The sequence below is a fragment of the Carettochelys insculpta genome, chromosome 21 (assembly GCF_033958435.1).
Source record: "Carettochelys insculpta isolate YL-2023 chromosome 21, ASM3395843v1, whole genome shotgun sequence".
Lineage (NCBI taxonomy): Eukaryota > Metazoa > Chordata > Testudines > Carettochelyidae > Carettochelys > Carettochelys insculpta.
The window spans coordinates 1,248,858-1,261,539 of record NC_134157.1 but is presented as its reverse complement, the minus strand read 5'-3'; the positions used below and the strand labels follow the sequence as shown (position 1 = coordinate 1,261,539).

Here is a 12,682-nt window from a genome sequence, read left to right as displayed (position 1 = left end):
ATGCATATAAGAAGTGGAAACATGGACAGTTGGCTAAGGAGAAGTATAAATATATGACTGAAGAATGCCAAGAGGTAATCAGGAAAGCGAAAGCACAATTGGAACTGCAGTTGACAAGGGACGGGAAGGGTAACAAGAAGGGTTTCTACAGGCATGTTAACAATAAGGGGGTTATCAGAGAAGGTGTGGGGCTGTTACTGGATAAGAGAGCTAACCTAGTGACAGATGATGTAGGAAAAGCTGAAGTACTCACTGCTTTTTTTGCCTTCGTCTTCTGGACAAGGACAGCTCCCACACTGTGGTGCTAAAAAATGCAGCGTGGGAAGGTGAAGGACAACCATCGGTGGGGAAGAAAAGAGCTGAGTTAAAAGAAAAACCAGATGTACACAAATCCATGGGTCTGGATTTAATGCACCCAAGGGTACTGGGGGAATGGGCAGACATCATTGCTGAGCCTTTGGCCATTATCTTTGAAGACTCTTGGAAATAGGGAGAGAACCTGGATGACTAGACAAAGGCAAATGTAGTGCTCATCTTTAAAAAAAGAAAGACAGACAATCCAGGGAACTATAGCACAGTCAGTCTTACCTCAATCCCTGGAAAAATAATGGAGGGGATCCTCAAGGAATCCATTTTGAAGCACTTGGAAGAAGGGAAAGTGACCAATAGTAGACAACATGAATTCAGTAAGGGCAAGTCATGCCTGACCAATCTGATTAGCTTTTATGATGAGGTAACAGGCTCTGTGGACATGGGGAAGTCAAGGGATGTGATGTAGCTTGACATCAGCAAATCTTTTAATAGTCTCCCACAACATTCTTGCACATAAGCAAGTAAGTATGGATTGTATCCATGGACTATAAGATGGATAGAAAGCCGGCCTAGCAGTTGGGCCCAATGGGTAGAGGGCAATGTCTGAATACCTGGATGGTGGTTGGTTTCAAGTGAAGTGCCCCGAAGCTCGGTTCTGGGGCCAGTGTTGTTCAACATCTTTATTAAAGACCTGGATGAAGGACCGGATAGCACCTCAGCAACTTTGCAGATGACACAAAGCTAGGGGGAGAGGTAGATACATTGGATGGTAGAGATAGGATCCAGCATGACCTGGGTAAATTGGAGCATTGGGCCAAAAGAAATCTGATGCAGTTCAACAAGGAGAAGTGCAGAGTCCTGCACTTGGGACAGAAGAATCCTAAGCATTGTTATAGGCTGGTGACCTACTGGGTAAGCAGCAGTACAGCGGAAAGGAATCTAGGGGTTATGGTGGACGAAAGGCTGGATATGAGCACATGGTGTGCCCCTGTAGCCAAGAAGGCTAACAGCACACTGGGGTGCATTAGGAGGAGCATTTCCAGCAGATCTAGAGAAGTGGATGTTCCACTCTGCTCAGCACTTGGGAGGCCACATCTGGAATATTGTGCAGAGTTTTGGGCCCACAGTATGAAAAGGATGTGGATGTGCTGGAGCAGGTTCAGCGGAAGGCAACAAAAATGATTAAGGGGCTGGAGCACATGACCTATGAGGAGAGGCTGAGGGATTTGTGCTTATTTAGTTTGCAGAAGAGAAGACTTAGGGGTGATTTAATAGCAGCCGTCAACTTCCTGAAGGGGAGATCTAAAGAGGATGGAGAGAAACTGTTCTCAGTGGTGACAGATGGCAGAACAAGGAGCAATGGTCTGAAGTTACAGATGGGAGAGGTGTAGGTTGGATATTAGGAAAAACTACTTCCCCAGGAGGGTGGTGAAGCACCGGAATGTGTTGCCCACAGAGGTGGTGGATTCTCCATCCCTAGAGGTTTTTAAGTCCCAGCTTGACATGGTCCTGGCTTGGGATGTCTTAGTTGGGGTTGATCCTGCTTGAAGCAGGGGGCTGGACGAGATGACCTCCTGAGGCTCCTTCCAGCCCGAGGATTCTGTGATACCTGGTGTGTGTCCATTTATTCTTTTAAATAGGGACTGTTCAGTTTGGCCAATGTATACGGCAGAGGGGGATTGCTGGTACACAATGGCATATGTTACACGAATAGATGTGGAGGTGCATGAGCCCCTGATGGTGTGGTTGATGTGGTTAGATCCTGTGAGGGTGTCACTGGTGTAGATTTGGCACCAATGTTTGTTGCAGGGATTGGTTCCTGTGTTAGAATTACTGTGGCGTAGTGTATAGTTGCTGGTGGGAATTTGTTTCAGGTTGGTGGGCTGTCTGTAGGCCTCATCCAGGTCATTTAATAAGTACAATGCAAAGTGCTCCACTTAGGAAGGAACAATCAGTTTCACACATACAGCATGGGGGGAGACTGCCTAGGAATGACTACAGCAGAAAGGGATCTAGGGGTTATAGTGGACCACAAGCTAAATATGAGTCAACAGTGTGATGCTGTTGCAAAAAAAGCAAACATGATTCTGGGATGCATTAACAGGTGTGTCGTGAACAAGACACAGGAAGTCATTCTCCCGCTCTACTCTGCGCTGGTTAGGCCTCAGCTGGAGTATCGTGTCCAGTTCCGGGCACCGCAGTTCAAAAAAGATGTGGAGAAATTGGAAAGGGTCCAGAAAAGAGCGACAAGAATGATTAAAGGTCTAGAGAATGTGACCTATGAAAAAAGGTTGAAAGAATTGGGCTTGTTTAGTTTGGAAAAGAGAAGATTGAGGGGAGACATGATAGCGGTTATCAGGTATCTAAAAGGGTGTCATAAGGAGGAAGGAGAAAACTTGTTCTTCTTGGCCTCTGAGGAAAGAACAAGAGGCAACGGGCTTAAACTGCAGCAAGGGAGGTTTAGGTTGGATGTTAGGAAAAAGTTCCTAACTGTCAGGGCGGTCAACCAGTGGAATAAATTGCCAAGGGAGGTTGTGGAATCTCCATTGCTGGAGATATTTAAGAACAGGTTAGACAGATGTCTATCAGGGATGGTTTAGATAGTACTTGGTCCTGCCATTGGGGCAGGGGGCTGGACTCGATGGACTCTCGAGGTCCCTTCCAGTCCTAGTATTCTATGATTAATAAAGATGTTGAAGAACACCGGCCCCAGAACCGAGCCTTGGGGCACCCGTCTTGAAACCGAACACCAACCAGACATTGAGTCATTGATCGCTACCTATGGGGCCCATCCCTCAAGGCAGCTTTCTGTCCCTCTTACAGTCCATGTATCCAATCCATACTGCCTTAACTTAGGGGCAAGAATGTTGTGGGAGACTGGACCAAAAGCTTTGCCAAAGTCAAGGTATATCACATCCACTGACTTCCCCATGTCCACAGAGCCAGTTACCTCCTTATAGACGCTAATCAGATTCTGATGAAGTGCACCTTTGCCCACAAAAGTTTATGCTCCAAAAAATCCGTTAGTCTCTAGGGTGCAACAGGACTTCTTGTTGGTTTAGAGACAAAATGTAATTTTCTTAAAATAGGCAACTCAGATCTCCAGGAATGGTCGCCAGGAGACTGATGCCAACTGCAGCTGAGCCCTGGGGGGTTGGCAGCTCTACCCTCGGGAAGCCAAGGGGCGGGGCAGGCGGGCAGTAGCCATCTCTCGTGAGGGCACCCTGTGGCATCAGTCCCGCTGAGAACCATGGCGGTGCGGGCCGGGAGGCGGGGCCCTGGCCGCACACCTGGCCACGCCACGCGGCGCTCGCTGCAGGCAGGGCCTCGCCCCCGGGACCTGCTTCTGTCCAGCCGGCGGCAGATGCCGGTGGCCGCCACAAGGCGAGCGCCGGGCGTGGGGCGGCCGCGGCCCGAGGTGCCCGGGGCGGGGGCAAAGGCAGCGGGGCGGGGCCGGGCCGGCGGACCCAGGAAGCGCGGGGCTGGCGCGGGGAGGAGGGAGCCGCTGCGGCGCGGGGCACAGGCGCTGCCCGCAGGAGCCGGAGCCGGAGCCGGAGCCGGAGCCGGAGCGGCGGTGAGCGGCCCCCAGCGCAACCCCCCGGCCCGCTCCCCTGCCGCACGGCCCCTGGCCCCCTTCTCCTTCCAGCCGTCCTCTGCCCCACCCCTGCGCCGCCCCATCCCCTGCTGCCCCCAGGCCCAGCCCCGCATCTCCCTCCGCTCAGGGCCCTGGGCCCACACCAGCCCCTGCTGGTCCAGCCCGCCCGGCGTGGGGCAGGTGCCCGCCTCTCCTGCCAGGGGGGTGCCCTGCACTGGCCCCTGCCCTGCCTGCCTCCCGCCTCGCCCAGCTTGTGCCGCCTGGCAGAAGCGCCCGGGGAGCAGGCGGAGCTGCGCTTGCAGCTGCGTCCTTGGGGGTGGAGGAGGCCGGCGGCTTTGCTGCCGTGTGTTGCTCTGGCTGAGCCCGGCCATTTCCATGTTGAAATGAGAACCGGGGAGCTGGGCCAGAGCCCCCCAGACCAGCAGTGCTGCCCTCGCTCTCTGCCAGCCCAGGGCTCCAGTGGCACTGAGCGGCCACCGTTTCACCGGCTGGATTACAAGCCAGCTTGGGCCTGGGGGAGCAGGGCAGGGCCTGGCCATTTTACTGCTGTGACAACACTGAGCCTCTGCTAGCAGAGCCTGTGACTGTTCCCAGGGACCTTCCCAGTACCCACGTTGGGGCTGGGCCCAGGACATTCCCTTCCAAGCTCCTGCCGTGTCCTCCATACCCAGCGTGTGCCCCTCTGGCTGGGGTTAGGTTTAGCTGAAGTTTGGCCGGGGGGGGACTCAGTGGCCTGGCCTGTGCTGTGAACCCCTCATGGCACCTTTGGAGCTGCCCAGACCTGGCTGCGGGGTGCCAACCTCCTTCTTGGGTTAATGGAGTCTCTTTCTTGTAGGAGCCAGGAAGATCTGCTGCCAGGCAGAGGACTGAGCTGGGGCTGAACCCCTCGGTCCGGGGCTGCATGCGCTGTGCAGGGGTGTGGTACAGATTTGCTGCTAGCGTGGAGGAAATTTCTCAGGTGGCTGGAGGTACCACGGCAATTGGGCTGGCACCGAGGACGGGGTAACTTGCCTTGTGTTGGGGGACCATGGAGCGTGGCATCACTGTCGAGAACCCGTATGCCAGTGTAAACATCCCACGGACTCAGTTTGAGAACAGCTTCATTAAGCGCTTTGTGGGGGAGGAGTCTCCCTTGCCCACCGTCTTTGTTAATCCTGGGGCTGTGCCCACTTACCCAGCCCCAGAGCAGCCAAACAGTGCCACCAAACCTGCACTGCTGGAGAGCTGGGATGGTTCGAAAGTTACGCCACAGGAGTCCTCGCTGTACAACCCTTATGCCAGCCTGAACCGGCCGAACGGCGCTACCTCGGCCTCACTGTATACCATCGAGCTAGACAAACACCACAAGAGTCCAGAGTTGGGCACGCACAGCGGCAGCTGCTGCTGCTGTAAGTTCTGCCCCTGTTGCCGAAAATGCCGCTGTGTCGTCTCCTAATCCCACAACCCTGGCCTCTTGCCTCACACGGGCTGGCCCCACTGAACTGTCAGCCTGAGCCAGCCCCCTTACAGATCCTGTGTGAAGAACTGCAGCAAGGAGCTGGGGATGATAGTCCCTGAACTATGGTGCCCACGTCCCTTGCAGGCTCCTGAGAATCATAGCGACCTTTGGCCTCGGGATGCTGGGCCACGGGGAGGGGCATGACTCCGTTTGCCCAGGTTGCAGGCCAGCTTTCTACAACTTGTTTATCCTATGGAAAATGAGCTCAGGTGCCAAGGTGATGGGCCCATAGCACTGGTGTGCTGCCAGGATCAGCTAGGGCTCAGGGGAGCTTCAAGACATGCTGATGAAGCCTGGGTGACTTGTGCATTGCCCTGTGGTGGAAACTTGACTGCCTGTTCCCACTTCTAGTGCTGGGGAACAGTTGTGATGTGACAGGCCTTCAGTGGCACTTGTGCTGACACCCCCCCCGCCAACCAGCAAGGACAAGCCAGGGGCTTGTCCATGGTAGAAGCAAGAACCTGAGCCTGGAGAGGGTCCTGAGCAGCATTCTACAGGTGCTTGCAGATTTTCACGGCCCTGCCTTGTGGCTGGACCTGCTGCGAATGGTCTTGCCTAGCTGTGCCAGTTGTTTGTTTCACCATGTGCTTAGTGTTCAAATCCTGTGGGGGCAGATACTGGGTCCCAAGGTGCTATTGAAACAAATAACAAAGTGGTGGTGGGCTTGTCTTGTGCTCTCACTCTGAGGCTATATGGCTACGTTGCAGCACCTTCCTCGCAAGCTGTTGCGCCTTCTGCAGGGAAATGGCCTTGCAAACAAGGCTTCATCTCCACAGTCAGTCATGGTGAGCGTGGTACAGCCCTCTAGTGTGGCTGCTGTTATCCACGGGGACAGGAGGAGCTCAGACTGGACTAGATATGCCAGGAGGGGGAGGGGGAGGAGCCCCGCTGGTACAAAGCACCTGGCTCTGCTCTCCCTGTGTCCCTGTTAGGCCCCGGCCAGTGGATCTGGGTAGGTAGCGCTCAGGCCCCTAACTGACAGGGCTGAGTGGTACAAGCTCTGTTTCCCAAGCTGATTGGAATGAGGATCCTGCCAGCCCTTCAGACGAAGGAAGGAGATGCGCCCAGACAAACAAACAGAGCTGCTTGGAGATCACACTGGGCTCTCTCTGAACTCACGCCCCAGAAGTGGAGGCTAGTCTAGCACCTCGTCTTGCTCTGTAGTGGGGCCAAGCACGACTGGCAGGAGCCACTTTCCAGGCTTGGGTGGCGTGCTGTCCCCGCAGCATGGGCAGGGACTTGGTCTTGTACCACCACCTGGCTCTGGAGATGGGGCAGCAGGGCCTGGCCAGTGCATGGCTTTTGGGCTTTGTGCCAGTGGTGCTGAGGGCTAGTGCCAGCTGCAGAGGCGGTTTCAGAGTGAAATGGGCAGGGGCAGGGAGTGGAACAATGGGCACGGAGTCCTCTGGACCCCAGTGAGCTATGCAGGACCTGCCGGCCCCGACCCACCGAGGCTGCCAGCTGGCCGGAAATAGGGTGTAATGAAATCACTGGCTCTGCTGCTTTTGTGGAGCTTCTAAAACAAGCTGCAGCCGTGGTTTGAGGGCAGAGCTGTGGGGAGTTGGAGTGCTGTCCAGTGTGCCCTCAGCTGCGCGCCTGGGCGGCCACCCAGGGGAGATTCAAGTGCTGCCCAGCCGAGTAGCAGAGGGCCCACAGCCATTCCCCAGTGGTGGAACAAAATCTATTCTGCCCATGGGTGGAAGAAATTAGAGGGCAGCCTGGTGTTGTCCTGTGCACGGGTGGAGGAATGCTCTGTGAGCAAGGGGGAATGAGGCAGCCCCCCTCTGCCCTTTACACGGGGCGCCCCTTCCTGTGCACTGCAGCCAGCTGATTGCTGCGCAGGCCCTCTGCAGCTTGTCAGTGTCACCCCAGACGTGGCTTTCCGGCCAGTTGCCACGAATGCTCTGCTCAAAGCCAAATGGTTCGCGTGTGAAACCTGAACCAGCCCCACTGTTGTCCTTCTCAACAGTCCTGGGCAGCACTGGTCTTAGCAGCTGCAGGTTGGCTCAGACCTACCTCACAGGTGAATTTCTGCAGTACAGCAGGAGTGTCTCTGCTCCAGCAGCTGCCTTGTGTAGGTGCTAGTACAGCCAGGGCCCGGGGGTACCAGAGTGCGCGCATTCGGGACACTGTGGTAAAACTCCCCAAGCCCCTCTACTAGACCTGCCTCATTACTCCTCCAGAGCAGGCTGGGCCACTCCTGTGTCTCGGAGCAGTGCTGTGCGAGGGCATAGGTACCATGCCCAATGTCCTCTGGGCAGACTCTGAGCTTGCCCAGCTAGGACAGTCCTAACTCATCTGTAGCCAAGAGTTTGATTTTTAATCTCTACAAGTAATATCAATATTTATTTTAAATATTTTTAATTTTATTAATTTAAATTTTCACAGTAGGGGAAGTTATTGGAGGATCAGAAAATGGAGGGTCAGACATAATTATTTAATGACTGTAGACAATGAGATTCAAAAATTCAAAGGTTTATAACCGTTAAAGAACAAATTGTCAGAGTATACCAAGTAAGTAGGCAATGTAAGAAAAATGCTGCTTTGATATAAGCAAACTGTAAATGTCAGGTCCTGTCAATGGAAATACGTGTTGATTGGTTTGGGCGTGTTTGGGGACATATCCGTGTTTGGATCTTTGCTGATAAGTCTCACCGTTCCACCCTACCTTTGTGACTTACAAAGCAAACTCCTGGGGCTCAGAAAGGGCACTCTGCAAGGCAGCCTGAAAAAATTGTTTTGAGAAGTCTCAATGCGCCACCCACACAGAGTGGTGGCTCTGAAACCTAAAGATGAGAGGTTAACTCTCAGCATTTTAACTATTTCACTGCTGACCACTGGAGCTAATTTTTGCACACTGCCAACTTTAACTGCCTCCCTGACATCCCCACCCCCAGACCAAAAGCTCCCACTGCCTGGGGCCCTGCTGCCAGTTCCTCCCCCTCCCCCCGCGAGTGTTTCCAGCCCAGAACTGTGCCGCAGGATGCCAGTGTAAGAGCCGTTCCTGGGGATGCTGGGTGTACAGTGCAGGCGGGTAGGGTTCCACGGCGTGGGTCCTATGGGGTCATGCTGCAGAGCTCCAGCTTTTTGTGGCCTTCACCCAAGTGCCTTGAGCCAGGATAGCCGGCAAGGGGCGACCCAGGAGCCAATCTGTCTTCTCTTGTTCCTCATCTGAATTGCCTCCCCACTCCAGGTCATCTAGAGAAACCAGTGCCTCCAAAGAGCAGCTCACGCCTTGCTAGGCAGTGTGAATGCACAGTCGCCCATCGCTGGGTCGTAAGCGGCGGTGTAAATCATGTCTGGCCCCCATCGCAGGAAAGCTGCAGTGCAGCTCCCAGGTTGGGACAGTGGCTCTGTGTAGAACATGGCTGTGGGAGGGAGCAGTTCCCAGCAGACCTGTCCCTGCCTCTGGTGTGACTGTGCAAAAGCCTTGGGTGTGCTCTGAGGACAGGTGTGTTACAGAGCACCTGTCCTGGGTGTGGGCATGGCTCTGCCTGTGCGCAGCCCAGAAGTGCCCAGCCCTGTGCAGAGCAGTTGCTGGGGCCCTGTCTGGGCTAAGATGACTCTGGTGTTTCCCCGTGTCTGTGCTGCTGTGAATAAAGTCATTCCAATGGAATCTAGCATTTGTGTTCTTTTGATGATGCTCCTTGGCTGCCCCGGCCCCACCCCCACTTTGTCCCATAGGCCACAGGTCTGTTTGGGGCTCGGCGGAGGCGGGGAAGCTCAGGACGGAATAATGGGTACTGGTTCCAGTCTAGTCCTAGGATGAATGGGGAAGGAGGCACCATGCTAGGCAAGGTTTTTCTGGCCCCTAGGGGCTAGACAGCAGGACATGAGGCCCCCACATCAAGGGCACTGGCTGGGGACCATCCCTGGGGCAGGGGAATTGCCTGGCTGCTGGGAGTAGGAAAGTGGGTATGGGGCTTTTCCCTCTAGGGCACCGGTTCCAAGCTGGCCATGTAACTATCGCCTGTTCCCCATTTGGCTGGCCTTCACAGTCCTGTTGTGCGTAGGCGGGAGCCCAGCATGCTGACGGACGTTGCCTGCACTGTCCTTCGCTTGCTGTGTGTTTAAACTTTGCCTGGGAGGCTGCACCTTGGAGTTGGAAGTGCTGGGTGCAGACCTGCCTGTCAGCTTCCTTGGCAATGATTAACCCAGCTCACCCCAGCGCTGGGGCTGGCGTATGCAGCTGGGACAGAAGCAAGGCTGGATATGTCCCCAGGCTCGCCCCACTGGAGCAATGTCCCACGCTTGGGGGGCGGAGGGGAGCGGGTGCTGGCAGTGCCTGTGGGCTCTGCGCCCCATGAGTGAGTCGAGGTGAACCCCTCCTGCTCTGCCAGAGGGCAGTGACAGCTGCTCTGGTGCCTTGCTCCACAGTTCGGGCTGTGAGTGCCGGCTGTGGGGCACCAGTTGGGTTGGTGTAGGCAGGGCCCTGCACCGGGCCTGTGTGCTGGAGGCATTTGGGGTGGGGGCGTGAGCCCAGGGGCTCTTTTCACCTGTGTCTCTGGCTTGAATTGCCCCTGTTGTTCCCCACTGCCTCCCTGCACTGAGGGGCTTTGCTGGGATGCATCCGTCTGGTCCCTGCCCACCTGATCAAGTGTGCTGCAGGGAGCGTCTGGCTGCCCCTCCTTGGGCTGCAGGCCCTGCCTGAGCCAGGGCTGCGGGCTCCCTTTGCACCAACCTGCAGGGGTCTCGTTTTGCGTTTGGGTGGGGGTGGAGGCTCACAGCCACGCCAGGCCCAGGGCAGGGTGAGCGGAGGCCCGGCTCCATGCCCCTGGAAGGGGGCAGGGCTGAGAGTGGAAGGGGTGGGGCAGAGGGCGGTCAGCCCTTAGGCCCCTCCCAGGCTGGTGGAGTGGCAGGGTGTGTGTGGCTGGGCTCGGCTGGGCTGGGGCCCTCCCCTCCCAATGCGCGCGCGTGCGTGCGTGTGTGTGTGGCTGGCTGAGATCCCCCTTCTCTTGGGGGGAGTGTCGGTTTCCCCATTCCTTCTGAGTGTGTCTGCTCACACCTGCTGTAAAAATGCCACTGGCAGTAGCTGCCGGGTGCAGTGCCGTGGCGGCACACATCTGAACACGCACACGCACACAAAACTCTCTCCACTCGTGGGTGAAAAGTCTCTGAGGGAACAGTGCCCTGTGGCCCGAGCCCCTGACCCCCAGCCCACACCCCATCCCTGCCCTGAATCCCCCCACTCTACCCAACAGGTATCACAGCACCCCACTCCCAGGGGGCAGGAGAGGGTGTGAGAGCAGACTGTCTGGGAGGCAGTTGTTACTGTCACCCCGGTTACGCATACACACAAAGGCCTGGAAGGAGGTTCCAACCCTCGCCTTTCTCCGGCATCACTTCCATGACAGCCCCTGACGGCGCTCAAGTGTGACACTGGCGTGAAGTTGGAAGAGAAGGGTAATGCGGGAGACACACAGCTATAAAGCGGCTGGCTGCTGATGGTGAGGATTTGCTGTTGCTGAGCGGTAACCAATAGCAAAGGTGGTGTGGGCAAAAGACCTTAGATTTCAGGGGTGTACTGGCTGTCCTGCTGAGGACCCAACCGTCTGGGCCCCACCTGGTAATCTGACCCAGCCCACTGAAAAGGAAAGAGCTTCTCAGACAAATGGCACGTGGAACTAAATGAAAGAAGAGATGCCCCACCCGGGGAGCTGTCCTTGCCCCCCACGCTGGAGAGCTGGGTAAAACTAGGGAAGTGGTAAGTGCGATTTGAGCAATGGCTGTGGAGCGAGGGCCTGTTTGTTTCCTGACTGCAGGGAAAGATCCCAGCCCAAGGTCATTCTTTAGCTCTGCTGCTCGTATGGTGAAGCATTCCTAAGTGATGGAGCAAAGAGCAGCCAGCCCAGGAGGACGGGAGGAGGGACAATAGAGAAGTAACTTTTCAATCAGGTGGCTGGGGGCAGGTGCGGGACGGGAATCTCGGGGGAACAACAGAGCCAGAGATGCACAACGGAAGTGTCCAGCGTGCCTTCCAGTCCTGGGCGGCGAGGCCACTGGAGCCGAGGGCCTGCCGTGGCAGGGCTCTCGCAGGCTGGAGCGGGGCTCTTGCCCTCTGCCCATCCCAAATTCTGCTCCTGTCAAGCAGCCCTGTCCTGCTGTGGGGAGCTGGCAGAGCCAACCAGGCCAGAGCAGCTTGAGCGCAGGAATCACATTCGCTTTCACTTCTGCTCTAGCAGAAAGTTCCCTAGGGCTTGGAATGTGATCTAGCCAGTCTGCCCAGCTCCCTGCTGGCTTCTGTCTGGGACTGACACACCCCACCCAGCCCCCTACAGCTGCCCTGCCGACCCCTCTCCCAGCCTAAGACCAACCTGCCCCACCTCCGCCCCGCAGCACAGCCTCCACCACCTCTCTGTCTCGTGGGTTTGTATTCAGATAAATCACTCATCTTAATTCCTTGCAGAGCCAGAGAGCACCAGTGTTCGGGACACCTTGGGCACGGAGGTTGGTTGTAACACTGAACAAACTGTTACGGGTGTTTTTTTTTCAAAAGTTTCCAACTTAACAGCGACCTAAAATGGTTTTAAAACTTCCCCACAGAATTAAAATGCTGCTTTAAACCATCTTGATTTAAAAGAAACCAGCACAGAAGCAGCTTTCTGACTATTTGAAAACACTCCTTTTTTCAGTTAAAAAAAAAAAAGCAGTCAAGTGGCACTTTAAAGACGAACAAAACAATTTATTAGGTGATGAGCTTTCGTGGGACAGACCCACTTCTTCAGACCATAGCCATACCAGAACAGACTCAATATTTAAGGAACAGAGAAACAAAAACTGTAATCAAAGTTTACAAATCAGAAAAAAATTATTAAGGTGAGCAAATCAAAGAGCAGAGGGGTGGAGGGGAGTCAAGATTTAGATTAAGCCAAGTATGCCAAAGAGCCTCTATAATGTCCCAGAAAATTTGCATCCCGGTTCAAACCACGTGTTAATGTGTCGAATTTGAATATGAAAGAGAGTTCAGCAGTTTCTCTTTCTAAAGCAGACAGAAAATTCTTCTTCAGTAAGACGCAAACTCTTAAGTCATTAACAGAATGGCCCACTCCATTAAAATGTAGACTAACTGGTTTGTGGATCAGGATTAACTCTTCGTCTCAGAGAGTTTGAAGTCTGTCCAATATACAGAGCACCTGGGCATTGTTGAATACCATCCCTGATGTCAACACAGCCAATCTGGTGTCTGACCTCTGCAACTTTGTTCTCACCCACAATTATTTCCAATTTGGGGACAGTTTATACCCCCAGGTTAGTGGAACTGCTATGGGCACCTGCAT

At 54.9% G+C, this 12,682-nt stretch overlaps 1 long non-coding RNA gene across 1 annotated transcript; it reads left to right on the top strand.

The window, feature by feature from the left end:
• Window positions 1–3,841: 3,841 nt before the first annotated feature.
• LOC142023909 (uncharacterized) lies at window positions 3,842–9,021 on the top strand. Its single transcript, XR_012648337.1, has 2 exons — window positions 3,842–3,886; window positions 4,743–9,021. It is a non-coding gene; the product is annotated as an uncharacterized LOC142023909 (long non-coding RNA).
• Window positions 9,022–12,682: the final 3,661 nt, after the last annotated feature.